The sequence below is a fragment of the Micromys minutus genome (assembly GCF_963924665.1).
Source record: "Micromys minutus genome assembly, chromosome: 4".
Lineage (NCBI taxonomy): Eukaryota > Metazoa > Chordata > Mammalia > Rodentia > Muridae > Micromys > Micromys minutus.
Genome location: NC_137973.1, coordinates 78,810,884 through 78,824,219, shown reverse-complemented (window position 1 = coordinate 78,824,219; position 13,336 = coordinate 78,810,884).

Here is a 13,336-nt window from a genome sequence, read left to right as displayed (position 1 = left end):
TTTCCATCAATAGACACAATTTTGCTCCTGTGGTATGTAGGATGGAATAATCTCAGAGTAGTGTTTGAGCCATCTCTCAACCTGAGAAGAATTACTATGGAATACTCATTACCATAGCTTATTACTATGCTTTCAATGCCAATCAAACATGTATAATTGTGACTTTTTCCTTGTTGCAGTACACATTCTGAGGCAGTAGGGAATGAATTTTACATGAATAAATAACTAAAATATACATAAGCATTAAATTTTTGTATGGATCACAAATACTCAGACCATGTTACTTTTGTCCCATGTCCCTCAGATTTATGTCATTTTCATTTGCAAAATGAATTCATTCCATTATAACAATCTCCAAGTCTTTTTGTTTCAGCATCAACCCAACTTAAAGGTTCAAGTTGGATCTCAAAAACATCAAAATCAGCCAGCATTCCTTCTGGACAAATTGGACTCTGCAAACTGGTGAAACCACACATCCTATGTGCTTCTACGCAGAGATTCTGCACCACCGACATCTCTGTCACTTGAGAAGGAGATAGAAATAAAAGAAGAGGTCATGTGCTCTGCACAGGTCTAACTTCAAATTTCGGATTTGTGACGTTACTAGAGCAGAGGATTTGCCTTCGAAACTACTGGTATGGTGACAGGGGCTGCCTCTGCATCATTCAGAAGCCCTGTCCCATTCAGGAGAGTTTTGTCCTGGTTCCATCTCAGTAGCAGATTTATTCCTCAGCTATGTATCTTTTATTCCTTTGCCATGTATCTGCAGCCATCTTGGTCTAGAAGTGCATTGTTCATCTACTGGTCTGAAGCCTAGGTGGACTCTGTGGCTCACCAGGGCATCTTCTGGAAGCCTCTGGTGCCATAGCTACAGAGCTCATTGGAAATATGACTGAGAACAGTGAGAAAAACATTAGGAGTGGGGTGGATAGGGTGGCAAGTGCTCATAGCCTTTCCTTTGAAATACCCCCCAGGCCCTGACAGCTTAAGGTTGATGCCTGTGATAATCTTGATCATTCCTGAGTGTTACAGAAGGGTCATTCTAGCATTATTTTTCTGAAAAGCAACTAGCCAACAACACTTCCACACTTGCTTATCTCTTCCCCACACACTTTCTCATTCTTGGAAATATGGAACTAAGAATTCCTTTTGTATTCTGATTTAAAAAAAACTGTTTCTGAGTGTTTATCCTTTTGCATTTTTCTTAAGCAATCAGGAGAAACCTACACCTTATTATTAACACACTTTTTAGTAATATCCTAACTTATCATACTCAACCTTGATGTTCTGAGAAACATGGGGACACAGATGCAATGCAGCCAAGATGATTGACACTCTAGGATGATTGACACTCTAGGATGATTGACACTCTAGGATGATTGACACTCTAGGATGATTGACACTCAATGTTGGTCTTTTCAGATTCTCAGCAATGTGTTCCTAGCCAGAATGGTTTTTCCTGTTCATGTTTCTATCCACATTCTTTTCCTGAGCACTTGGATAGTCTCTCCTGCTGCTGTGGGCCCACCTGAGAGCTTCCCTCTGTGGTTTGTCCATGGAGAGATGTGCTTTTCACAACGCCCATAAAACCTATTTCTGTGGCTACTTATTAGCCCAGTTTCAAAACTGCTTTTATGTTTTGGGGTGTTAGAGGTGCTGCTAAAGCTACATTATCACTCCATAATACCATTTTTTTTCTTTCTCTCAGACCACTAGGAATGCTTAGCACAATATTATACGTGTATGAATGTGTATGTGTCTGTGTGTTTTTCAAATCTCTGAAGGTCAGATCATTCATATCTAAGTGCTTGCACATTCACTGTGTGCTGGGGACCCAATTCCTGTTTCATAGATGACACTCCTTCATGATTATTTCATAAAGCCCCTCAGAGCATTCATAAGGTTTCTACCTCCATGACATAAGAAACTTCTCACTCTCACTGCTATTAATATCATGTCTACAGGATTAAGATTTCAACATATGAAGGAAGGGTGGTTGTGGAGTCAGATCACAGCAACTGGTTTAGCTGATTTGTGGAGAATTGGGAGAACAAGAGTGACTCCTCACCCCTGTCAGCCTCAAACTCACCAAATCCATACAGCTCACACCTACAGACAGATGGAAACCATTTCTTTGAAAACTTAATTGTGCATGGGTTTCTGTCCCAAGACCTCTTTTTTCAATTTACCTTTCAGGAAAAGGATGAGAAGTAGGGGAAAAGTCTTTGAAAATATAATAATAGTAAAAATTGGTTATGAAATTTTTATGCAAATATTTCATATCATATAAATATAGGAAAAGATGTGAAAAAAAACATTAAAATATTTTCTTACATGTGGATGTTTGTATTAGTCTTCTGGGTTATACAAGGGTCACAGTTAAAGTCGGTATTTTCTTATATTTCTCATTTACAGGTTTCTGATGACACATTTTTAGGATGCAGCTAAATATAGAACTATGTAAGTTCACAGTGAGGCCACTTTATAAATAAACCTGTAATACAAAGAAAATTTAGGATTATTTACATGTGGGACAGGAAAGACTACCAGAGGCAAACCTCAGTTAAACTATTTCTAATACTCTCAGTGTACTTTCTGCAGCTGTACCAGAGATCGAGACCAGGTGATTTATAAAGAGTAGACATTCATTCTACTTACAGCTTTGCACGCTGGGAATTTAAGATGCGTGATTCTGGCATCTTTTGAGAGTTTTTATAGTGTGTCACTTCCCTGAAAAGGCCAAAGGGCAAGAGAGGTCAAAGGTGAGGTGAAGTGAGGGCTCTCCTTAGCTTCATTGTAATCCACACTCCTCATAAGGCATTCAGCAAGAGCAAGTGAATCCTTTCCTGAAGGCAGAACTCTCTGGATCAAATTGCCTCTGTCCAGGTCTCATCATGGTTGTATTTCATATGCAGTTTCCCCACACAAGAACCTGGAGAAACATTCAGACCTTAGAAAGTCTCCTTATTTCTTCAGCTAAGGAACAAAGTCTCCTAGGGTATAAGATTCTGCCACTGCAAGGAAGCTGGTACTGGTTACCCTAATGTCTTACTAAGTCCCCCCTTAAAAGCACAGAGAACATAATAGGAAACACAGGAGCTGCTTTTAAAACGTTTCAGCAAGTGAGTGAGTTCAGATTCAGCCACACTAGTACTGTTTACAAATATAACTCACCGGGGCAAATGTTGTGTTCCTTTTCCAAATGACAGTGCTGAGGCCCTTTGTAATTAAACAACTTGGTCAAGACAGTGATCAAAGCAGCAGAACAAAAACTCAAATCCAGGAAATGGACACATCTGACAACACCTAAATAGCTAAAATTATCTTACTAGGTTTGCTGACTAGTGCACCGTTTACTGATTACAAGAAACTGTCTATTAACTTTGAACATAGTTTTGAATTATGCTTTGGAACTTACAAACCTTCAGATTGCTAGCATCCAACAGGCTTCGACACAATGTGAATGCAACTCAACACAAAATTGTTCACCTACAAAAATATGTTAAGTAGTTTAAGTAATTGGGGGAGGGGAGCGGTGACCCAGCTGTGAGATTCTGACAATTAACTGGTAAATGATAGCATTTTGCGGTTTCAAAAGGTTGGACACACCTGAATGTGATTTTTTTTTATTGAGCAGAAGATCTGCCATATAGAAAAATTTGAAGTGGCATTTAGAGCCTTGAGTTTCATGCACTAAACATAAAAGGTACACCAGATGTGACTGCAGAAAATAATACAGGTATGAAAATATTTCATTTCCTTTTGTATTAAACACACTTTATTTTTTTTTAGTCAGTTTTAGAAGGATGTTTGAAATGGCTATATTTCCTTTAGGGTCATCTGTAGAGTACAAAAAGTTTTGATTTCTGACTAAAATTTAGATCCTGCTCCACGATTCACCTGCTGCCCAACACTTTGATTCTCCTACGATAAATTAGATTAGAAAACTGTCATGCGCTGTTTGCGTTTCTTGAGAGCAAACTGTTCCATACACCACCATATTTATCCCATATGTCCTCTGTCCTTGTTCAGACTGGTCCTCTGTCTTTTTAACAAAGAGGAGGGAAGAACAGGTAGCAACAGAAGGTATTTAAAACAGGCACCCGGGAGATGAGCTAGAAGGTTACATGTTTCCAAAACAGGTCTCTGTTGTTTATCTCCGAGGTATCAAAGTATCTGCTATGGGAACAAGAGGTTGGAAGGCATCCTTGAGAGGTCTGTGTACTCTGGCCTGAAACCTGGTACCTGGGAGCACCAACCTGACTGGTTGGGTGGGACTCCCTTACTAATCCCTGTGGGAGGTTGCAGACATTGAATTTGATGGTGCCATTGTTTTTCCTTCTCTTCGTTTACTCAGGCATCTGGTCTGATGGTTGTTGCATGTGACCAATCTAGTGATTTTTTCTGCCCTCTTTCTGCTATCAGTTGCTTGCTCTGATATTTTTACTGGGAACAGTAATACAATGTTGAATGTGGACATGTAGACACCACAGGACACTGACAGGTCAGCTCTTCCTGTCATTGGTGAGATGGTCTTCTCTTCAGGCTGATGACAACAGTCCAATAAAGTACACGCTATGAATGTGCAGGATGCTTCCTAGAGAATGGTCTCAATGAAAAATACTGTCTCTCTTCCTTCACTCAAGCATGCAGTTAACACTTTTCTCCTGGACCTATTAGTGTTAGATGCTATATTCTTTAGTGAGTAAGGAGAGAGTGTCCTTAGGTCCCATTGCATGCTATACAATCCACTCAACTGAGATCACAAAAAAGTACTTAGTAAGTGACATTTGCTAATTTCGTCATGTTTCTTTCGAGTGTGAAACAATAAATTGTATTACATTCATACCATAGAATGAGAAGAGAACTCACGTGGAATCTAAAATGAGGAAATCATCAGAAAGACACATAATGAGGATGAATGAGCTGGCTTTCCCTGGACAATGCCTGCTAGAAAAATGAGTACTGTGAACAGACTTTCATAAAACTTTACAAATAAGTCTTAAAAGCTAAAAATAATACGAAAGAAATTTGATAAATGCAAAATAGATTTTTGAAGTTTCAGTTACGAGTAGTAAACATTTAAGTAAATGTAGCAGAAAAGATGAAATAAAAAAGAGACATCATTTGTAACTCTCCAAAGGTTCTTTCAATATTCAGAAAATGCATCACGTATCAACCAAACCAAAAACTAAAATTATAATTTAAATTACAGCTAGAAATGAAAGTGAGTATCCAAATTTTTAGTCCTAAGGTGCATAAGGACTTGGGTATAATTTCTAGTAACTAGGAAACATACACACACACACACACACACACACACACACACACAGAGAGAGAGAGAGAGAGAGAGAGAGACAGACAGACAGACAGACAGACACACACATACATATTCATGCACACACTTACATGCATCCATACACAAAAACATAACACTCTCTCACAAAGAGACATACACACACAAAAGCTCATATACTTACAAACCCACAAACATACATACACACTCATTCACACACAAACACAGAGGGCCTAGGGGAAGTAAAACATCAAAAAGAATTATATAAGCATCTAGGAGTTAAAGCAATAACATTTGTATTAAAAAAAAGAAATCCAGTTGTGACTTCATATTGTTAGAATTAAAAAGGATAAAATAAAACAGAGATAATACTACCACACCTAATAAAATGTCTGCAGTCTCAAGAATTAAGATATTTTTTTTAAATTTGTTTTTACATGAATGTGTTGGCGTGTGATTGTGTGTGGGTACTCACATGCCATGACGTTCAACAAGCTTGGCAGTAAGTTCCCTTTCCCACTGAGGTATCTCATGAATTCCCCAAGAATTATAGTTTCTAAAACATTGCAATCCATTTATAATTCTGTGAAGTAAGTGTCTAGGGAGATGCAATGCACATGTCTACTCAAAACAGGTAAGAAACCGATGACAGTCCAAAATTTAGATACCACCAATATCTACATTGGTGAATCCATTATTTATATTTGGGTTACTTACAGGAGTATGGGTGATGGGTTACTTACACCTGCAGAAATGACTTGAAGACAACTAAAAGTCCAGGGTAGCAAGGGTTGAGAGACCCTAAAGTTTTTTACAGTCCCACATCTTCCTTACAGATTTCCCCTCCTACTGAGGGTATTACAGCTTCCCTCTTCCACTAAGGGTTGTTGCAATCCCACATCCTCCAAGGAGTGCTTCAACCTTATCTAAGCAGACCCTGGAATGTAGGTGAAGAGCCTAAATATATGACTCTGGCAGGCACCAAAACAGCACTTTCAGGGGAAAGAAGTTTTATCTGGGCAGTCTTGGAATGTAGGGCATAGGTCCTTAGATACAACCCACCCACATTGGCAGCAGCCAGTTGATTTAAAAGTCAATTAAACCCACCAGTGCTTGCATGACTAGTCACCATCAATGTAGCCCACCCATTACTAAGTTTATAAAAACTATACTGATGGAGGGCTCGGGGATGACTCTCCTCTGGAGGTAGACCACCCAGTGCACTGGACTAATAAACCTGTTGCTTTTGCATCAATCCCCAATCTTTTGGCTCATTCATGGGAGCCTCAAATAGATGAGACTCATTTTGGGTTTTACAGGGTGACAGCTCACAAAAATTGGAAGCCTGGAGCACACTGGACAAGGAAAGTGTTCTTTCAACCTGCGTCAGTTGTTCTAAACCTCTTCCAGAAAACTTAGTTGATTTCTGCTTCTTCCGGTTAGCTGATTTGGTTCTAGAGTTCTCTTTTCAGCTTGGCTTTACTAAGTCTGGGGAAAATTCCCATTTTTATTACTTCTCTGGTATGGAGTGGTCTGGGGATTCTGGCTAGTTTCAGGGACTTCCTGAAGTTATTTTGAGTTGTTTGCCTTCAGGCTTAAGGAGCTTCCCCGCAGGGTGCAATGTTTCAACTCCAGAGAAATCTGTTACACAATAACAACAGGAAAAGCCAAAGCCTTGTTATAGAAATGGCTTTAAGCTCTGTCATCCAGTCTTGCTCCTTGTAAAAGGCTAAGCATCCAGATCTACTTCAATTTGATTAAAATACCAATCACATTATAAAGAGAACATTGTGGCTGAAAATCACAAATTGAATAATATAATCTAAGCATCTTGAGACCAAGTTTAGTATTTTTAGAGTACAATTAAAATTTTGGAGACAATTTTTAATTCTCAGTAAGAAACTAGAAAGCTATAGTTCGAGATTTCAAAAACTCAACTGGAAAACAAGTTTGAGACAGTGTATTGGATGCGGGTACATTAGAGAAAACGCAAAAACCCTTAGATTCACAAGGTAAAATAGCAAAATAGAACAGATTCCAATTATTAAATCCAATTATCATTTTTTATAAAAGTTAAAGTAAACATCATTAGAGCTAAAAGTAGAAGTTACTGTAGAAAAATGAGTAAAAGGAAAGGAGAGATGGCTCAGTAACTGAGAGGTACTGTGGCAGAGGACCTAAATTCCCATATCAACACCCATATGAGGGTGATTATAAACACCTATAACTCCAATTTTCGGGATCCAGAATTCTGGCCTGTGTAGGTAACTGTACTCATGTGTATATATGCTTCGGCCCGACACATACATACCTAAAATTAAACACTAAAAATAAATCTAAAAAAAAAAATAGGGAAACATATATCTGAATTTATCTTTTCTCCTTAGAATCCATCATAATTCCAAAAGAGTTAACCTTTACAGTGTTTACAACTTGGTAATTCTTAAGCAAGTTCCCAGACAGAGAACCTGGACAAGTTATTTTTGAATTGCTGGGACATAATATGTGTCACAGCTGAAGGGAGGAACATTTCTCTTTGATTCATGTTTGCAGAGGGTTTCAGTTCATCACAGGAGAGTCAGGGCTGGAGGGGCACAGTGAAGATTCTACCTCCTGCTGTGTCACAAAGGAAAGAACAGCATGAACCAGGAGCTAGAAGAAGCTGTCAAAACCTATCCCCTGTGATTGATTTATGTCACACAACTCCTTTCTCCCCCAAATCACACCTCCAGCTGAGAAACAAGTATTATACACATGAGTCTGCAGAGGGCATTTGGGGTTCAGTTTGTAGCATTCTGTGCCTGGTGCCCCATAGCCTCATGGCTATGTCATAATGCAAAATTCATGTTATACTCCAATCCCTATTTTCTCCTTAAAGGTTCAGTACTGATGCAAAGTCCAAAGTCTCTCTTGTGAATAATCATAACTGTGAGCTCCTGTGAAACTAATATACAATGCCTTAGAGCACGTATGCCCATTTCAAAGTGAGAGACTAAGATAACAGCCAGGAGAGACGGAGCAGAGCAGTAAGGTACCTCAGATAGCTATCCGCAGTTTTCAACTGAACTATATCTGGAATGAACTGCACTCCAGAAATGAAGGGCACACCTGTAATGCTGATCTTGAGGCTGGAAGACAATATCTCTTTGATCCTGAACTTGAGCCTGGAAGACCCATAGGCTTTTGATCCAGATCTTAAGGTGGGACACACACACACACACACACACACACACACATACACACACACACATGTCCATATATACATATATAGGTACATACAAGCGTACATATATACATATATACACACTTATATGTATATGTAGAGAGAAAAATTTATTCCATATTTTCTGGGACTCTAATGAACTGCAATTAATACAATACCCATTAAGGCAGACATTTAATACAGTAGCACTATCTTCCATATATGGAGCATTTGGTAACATGGTGGTGTGAGTTCTCGCAAGCTTGTGTAGCCCTGCCGCTAAGACTCTGCCCGCAGCACACATGACCTTTTCCAAGTTGTGCCCATTCTGTCTGTGACTTTCCTTAGCAGACATCCCTTATCACTTGCATCTTGAATGGAGTTAACTTTCCACAGGGACATAACGTTGGCATGGGTGAGATGTAAAACAAGAAAGACAGATTCTAAAAGAGTAGCAGATTAGAAAATGATGCAGAAAGATAAGACCAAAGATGGTCAAGAAATAAATCACTCAAAAGATCCTCAAAGTTAAGGAAAGAGCCAAGCTTGTAGATTGGAAAGATTCACTGTACATCGGGTCACCAAAGACCCATATGTGGTTATACACAAGTCAAACTTTGGGATTCTAAAAATGATGAGAACATGGTGCACCCCTCTGGATAGAAAGTCTAAGTTTATGACCAAGCAGATACGACTCACCAGGAACAAAATTTCTGAACTGCAAAATTGCTAGGTCTATGGATAAACCTCACTAACAGACTCCAGAGAGCCTGGAATTGAATGCAGTCTCCCTTTAAACAGACCAATTATTATCTATCTAACAGAATGAAAATATTTGTGCATATGTGGAACAGTTGTGATGGATACAACCTCTGTCAGTCTCAGGGATCAAGCTTACATCTTTGGGCATGGCAGCAGATACCTCTACTTACTGAGTCATCCTGACACCAGAAAATCTATGTGCTCTGTAACTAAACCAATGGAAGTGACGGAATGCAGATAACAGTGACACTCAATAAATCTTTGAAGTGAAAGGTGTATTCAAGTCTGCACGTTACAGGCAAATCAAGAAATAAATAGACCAGTAAAAAAAGACTGAAAAATACATATTAACATACATGGGACTCTATTGTGATTAAAGCAGTTTTCCTGTTCAGTGTGAAGAAAGCAGACAACTTAATGCATTGTCCTGTTTAAAAATGTTAAATTGATAGTCAGGTAAAAGATAATAAAATTAAGGTCTGTGTGACAGATCATAAATTAAAACTACAAGAAAGCCTTGAAAATATTTTTGCAGACTGTTGTTTATTGCCTACTCTAGATTTCATATAAATCACAATGATGGGGATTCATTACTTCCTATAGAGGAAACAAGAAGACAAGAGATAAAAAGAAAGACACCATTGAACTGCACAAAAAATACTAAAGATTTTTTTTAAAGACAGATGACTCCATAAAAAAAATTTGTAGACAAAAACATGAATACTAAAAATTCTAATGTAGGAGAATGGAGAAAATTCATATTCATAATACAGAAAAATTCCACAATTTCATAAGGCAAATCCAAAAACTATTTGAGAACAGTGAATTGAAGTGATAATTCATCAATAAGTAAACCAAAACAGGTGCTAAACGTGAAGGTTTTCTGCTATCTCTCCAGTTCAAAACATGCAGTAAGGTGTTAAGGAGGTGACATGGGACAAATGAAAGTAGTCTCTATAGTTGGTGTGGTCATTTGGATATTCTTGGCCCAGGGGGAGGCATCACTTTGAGGTGTGTCCTTTTTGGAGTAGGTGTTACTGACATGTTAGCATTCCTTCTAACTTCCCTCCCTCAAGAGTTGCCTAGCAATAGCCAGAAAGGAGCCTGACTTGCTATAAAAACCTTTTCGCCTTTCTTGCTCTCTGACCCTTTTCTCTTTCTCTGACTTCTGAGGATCTGCTCCCTGGTTTTTCTCTGGCCTTTTTCTTCCTCTCCCTTTCCCCCCTCCTCTTTCCTATTCTCTCTCTCTCTCTCTCTCTCTCTCTCTCTCTCTCTCTCTCTCTCTCTCTCTCTCCTCTCTCTCTCCTTCCCCCTCTGTACTCTCTTTGCATTGCATGTGCTCTCAGACCCTCTCCCTCTTTCCTACCACTCCCCTTCCCTTTCCCCTCCTCTTCCCCCTTCCTCTCTTTCCTTCCTTTTCTTTCTCACCATTTCTCCCTCCCTCTCCCCCTCTGTCTCCATCTTTGTCTTTTTCTCTTTCTTTCTCTGTGTGTGTTTGTGTCTGTCCTTTTCTGTCCTTTCTCTACCTCTACTCTCTTCTCACCCCCTTCCCACTCCCCTAAATATACTTCACTTTATATTAGACCCTGGCAAATGACTGATATCTGGGGGTTTGGAGAAGATGCCTCAGCATGGGCCTGGTAAGGCACCTCCTCCCACTGCAATTTTGCATTTCCCCATGCCATACAATTTTCTGGATTACATTCAGATACATAGCTAACCAAAGGTGGGTTTGTTGTTGTTGTTGTTCTGGTTGTTTTGTTGTTCTTTTCTTTATGTTCTTTCAGTTAGAGAAATCCCTCCAATCAGACCACACCTGATATGCTTGTAAAATGCAATGTGTTTGTAAAACAGCAGTTAAGAGAATACGAATTGTTATTTAAGTTGAGATACTAAAAGGATGTTCCTTAAAGACAGAGACCTATTCTAAATTTACAATGATTTTGCGATTTATGAGGGATAGTCTTATCATGTTAGGTATATTTGTGACCTGGTTATTGTTTCATTTGAACATGAGATATAGTTTGTGTCCAGCTGACAAGGGGTAGATTGTGATAGCTATTCATTGTTGTCAGCAGGTCTTGCCTCTTATTTTAGAGGAGTGACCAGTACCTTCATTCTTCATGGGTCTGTGCCCTTTGTTATCCTGCTTGGATAAGGCTGTTGTGGTTTCCAATTGACTTTAATCTCTGGACATGGTAGTAAGAGAAGGTAGATGTTACCCTTATAAGAGTTGCCTTGGTCATGGTATCTGTTCATAACAGTAAAACCCTAACTAAGACAGCAGGTATGCTGAAAACATCGTTCACAAACATTAGCAGTAGCTAGACCAGTTGAGGGAGACCTTAACCAGTCTCACCAACTGAAAGAAAGCATGTACCTTTTCTCACATGCCAATCTCACTTCTGGAAATTTCTCTAATTGAAAAGAGAAAAGAAAGAAAGAAAGAAAGAAAGAAAGAAAGAAAGAAAGAAAGAGAGGAAGGAAGGAAGGAAGGAAGGAAGGAAGGAAAGAAGGAAGGAAGGAAGAAAGAAAGAGAGAAAGAGAAAATCCTTTTGATAACTATGTATCTGGATGTGGTTTACAGAATTGTATGGCATAGAAGAAAATGCACAGTTTTAAATAGTTATAACTAGGAACCAAGAGGTTAGACTAAGGGAGAGTCTGTCCTTCAGGACACCATAATCTGGGTAACTGTAATACACTATCTGTCCCTGAAATGTCACATGAGTTATAAAGCATATTAATAAAACAATTGAGAGCATTTGCAAATGGACCAGTTTAGATAAATTCATCAATCTTAAACAGCCTAAATAAGACTACTGTGTGGCTACATAGGAGACAATCCTTGTGTCCAGAGGACAGTCATTCAAGTTCAAATTCAAATCTCTAAACGATCAGTGTTGGCTCTCAAATAACTCCATTCAGTATTAATGCTTGGTTAATGCAGGAGCTAAGTAAATAGCTTTTCTATTATTTTTCAGTTTCTCTATGAGTTTAAATAAAAGAAAAGACTCAGGAGGAAGATATTGAAGATTAACCTTACTTTTTTTTTAAAAAAAAAAAAAGAGGAAGTTTTTAATTTGGTATTGCTCATTTTTAACTGACAGTGAGGAGTCAGGCTTGGTTTGGGTGATGAATTTTGAGTCCCTTCCTGGGATCATGAAAAAGTGGACTCCATGGAAAAGGTGGATTCAGAATGCAGCTGCTGGCTGGGGTATTGCTTCTGACCCCCTGTCCTTCACACAACTAGAATTACTATTTCTTCCCTATACTCTGAAGAAAGTAAGAAATAAACTCCAGGTAAACAGTACAACTGAGTCTATCTACTTAAGTAATGTTAAAACTTATTATGAGCCAGGAAGGAATGTCTTACAAATTTTCTAGAAAGATCAGAGTGACCATACCCCGAAGAAAGGGAGAAGGAGGAAAAAAAAAGAGCAAACATGATATTTTATAAAAGCCTTTGGTTGTGTTGCAATAAGCAACTTCTAAAGCTAATCAAGTTCACAAAAAATGAAATGGATCTGTACCCTGTGAGAAATGAGATAACTCATTTGGAAATTCACCAGGTCTTTGAGAAAATGGATACTACATATGCATATATTCACTGACACCTGGCACGTTTAAGATCATATATGCCAGATTTTAGCCTGGAGGTAATTTTTATCAAGAAGTTATAAACCTCTGAAAATAGAGGTTAATAGAAAAAGCTGAAATATCCTTAATGACCAGGTTGCTACGGCAACAATATAAGCTTAGCACTAGCATCAAATAGCTCTTGCATTTAGGGGTCCTCGTCTCCCTGGCTAAATTTTCCTTGAGTAAAACATAAGACTTTTTTCCTGTGTCCTTGAATCAGTAAGTTAGTGGATAATCAAGTACCACAGCCAGGCAGAATGATAGGGAAAACACTGCAATATGACATAGTTGGTGTTATCAAGAAGACCACTGCACTATACAATACACGTAAGTTTCCTCTTTTGGGGGTGTGTGGTATCTTTATTTGCGTGTGCTACAAGCACATATATATGTTCACATGCATGTAGGCCCGAATGTCTTTCTGGATTACTTCA